Source organism: Macadamia integrifolia, chromosome 7 (genome assembly GCF_013358625.1).
Source record: "Macadamia integrifolia cultivar HAES 741 chromosome 7, SCU_Mint_v3, whole genome shotgun sequence".
Lineage (NCBI taxonomy): Eukaryota > Viridiplantae > Streptophyta > Magnoliopsida > Proteales > Proteaceae > Macadamia > Macadamia integrifolia.
The window spans coordinates 3,989,652-3,992,406 of NC_056563.1; positions in this window are offsets into that span (position 1 = coordinate 3,989,652).

Here is a 2,755-nt window from a genome sequence, read left to right on the forward strand (position 1 = left end):
TACAAATATTTATTATACTTACCTTTGTGATGCCAAAATGAGTGCCTAAGCCTTAAGGTCATCCACTATATTTCTACTCCTATCAAAGAAAAATGAAGCTCACCGCTGCTGGAGCAAAATAGTCGCTTGGAATAGTGGTTCTTCCTTGTTCCTTGATTCCTTCTCAAAGCCCTTGACAAAATCCAAACCTTGTTTGTGAATCGTTTTTTTGTTTTGTTTGTTTTGGTTATTTTTGGTGGAGTAAAGCTGATCCCACACATCTCAAGTGTTAACAAAACCATACACCTACCAATAAAAAATCTATATTTGGAATCTTCATCAAGTAATTTAACAATGTGTTAAAAAAAAAAAACCCATAAAGCATCACTTCACATAAGGCGGAGCATTGCCTTACCATCTCTAGACCGCATTAGCGCCAAGACGCTAGTAAGGCGACGCCTTAAAAACTATGAATACAAGTCTCTCTCTGTGGACAAAGACTTCAGCTCCAAACACACAAGTGTCGTCCACTAAGTATGCATTAGAAGGGTTATGGAATTCTTTCAGGTTAAGAAATCTATCCAACCCAGATTGAGTTTTTGATGCACTAAATATTCTTGCTCTTCCATTAGCATCTAATGCTATATATGGCCAGAATCATATGATACATAGTTGTCAAGGTGTCACCTAGGTGACGACTAGGCGTCCAGGCGGTTTACCTGGGGCCTAGGCGACAGTTGCCTTGTTGCATTGCATGTCGCTTTGCGTTTTTACACTTATTTATGTCGAATATCATTTAAGTAATACTTAAGATATTATTCATAAATAAGCAAATACCTCATATTTGAATCCAATAAAAATAATTTAAAAATCAAATTTCAAAAGGATAAAAAGTCAACCCCCAGTCCAAGAACAAAAATTGGATTTTGGTTATATGGGCGATTTTCAACTTTTAAATGCTGGGGTTTTTCTTAATTATGAAAATTTTATAAATTCTATAATGTTAAAACATTTCTAAAGGCCAAAAGTCTGGTAAAATAATCTTTTGTTTTGATATCTATAAAATTATTTTCATTCAGGCGATTTTAACAGCATTCGCGCACTTCAAATTAAGTTTGACCGGAGCATAACTTTGTCATTACAACTCAGATTTAAGTAATTTTAGACTTGTTAGAAAGTTAGTTTTATGTTATAACTAATACAAAAAGTCTCATGTAAAAATAAAATCATTTGACCAATCAAACTTACTATAGAACAAGAGCATTTATCTAAATGTTGATTTTTTATAACTTAATGTTAATTTTTTTGTGGTTTAATATGGCTATTGTTGATTTTTAATGACTTGATGTTGCTTAATCTTTATTTTTTATAATACAAGGTATATATAGCTTACTAAATAATGTTAGAAAATAGAGAAAATAAAAAATAACACTTGGTCGCCTTGTTCGTTTTAAGGCGGGCGCTTTCTCGCCTAAGCAGTCTCATGTAAAAATAAAATCATTTGACCAATCAAACTTACTATAGAACAAGAGCATTTATCTAAATGTTGATTTTTTATAACTTAATGTTAATTTTTTTATGGTTTAATATGGCTATTGTTGATTTTTAATGACTTGATGTTGCTTAATCTTTATTTTTTATGATGCAAGGTATATATAGCTTACTAAATAATGTTAGAAAATAGAGAAAATAAAAAATAACACTTGGTCGCCTTGTTCGTTTTAAGGCGGGCGCTTTCTCGCCTAAGCGCTTAGACAACCCTCCATTGCCTTGGTTCGCCTTGGCACCGTGACAACTATGATCATATATTTCAAGTAAGGACTTCGAGAGCAAGGAAAATGAGTTAATCTTAAGTTGGTAGTGAGTTGGAGGTTCATCCCTCATTGTTCTTGATACTACAGCAGAACATGAAATGGAAGTAAATATTAAGTTGACCAAAAAATATATTGACAGGAGGGATTGAGTGAGCAGAAATAGCAGTAAACTCCAAACGTTCCTTCTTCCCCATCAATAGATAGAAGCGCCTTCTGGCTGGGTTTAGTTTCGTAACTCGTTTCCATACTGCTATGCAAGTGCGAAGGATGTTCAAGGAGGAGATGGATGTCCGGTGGAAGGAAAGCAGGAACAGCGTAGAGGCAGCAATGGAGTACCCGTTGAGGGAGACGGCAGATCTTGAGAAAGTTGCAGAGGCTTAGAGAGGGGAAGGATGGTGGCTTTATATTAGAAAGAGTAGTACACAATGAGAAACTCCTTGATATGCAGAATGAGAAATCCTGTCAAGAGTGGTAACTGAATATATGTGACCAAATATATATATATATATATATATATGTATGGTAACTATAAATTCGGCTTATGGTACTACTACTGGTACTGAACTGTGTTAATCCACCGGCACCCACCGCTCAGTCTCTCTCTCTCTCTCAGCATCACCCCCTACTCGACTGAATCCTGGTTTCACCCCTGTACCTGAATTGCTTCGAACCCAAATCATCACCCCCTTCTCACATAGCTCAATTGCCTACTTCTCCGGCACAACAAATCATGAGTCAGCCATGCACTGAATAGGCGACCTCAAAACCCCTAGGGGTTAGCGCAGTTGGCTTGGAGGGAACACGGTATTCCGCCGTAGGAAGCGAGATCCCATGATTGAACCTTCGCCACCTTACTTTTTGGGGTCACTGCACGAGAGTTTCTGTCTTAGACTGACCCGGTCCTTGACCCAAGACTAGTCCGGTCAAAATATCCGGACACCTTGGGTATCAGAAAAAAAAAA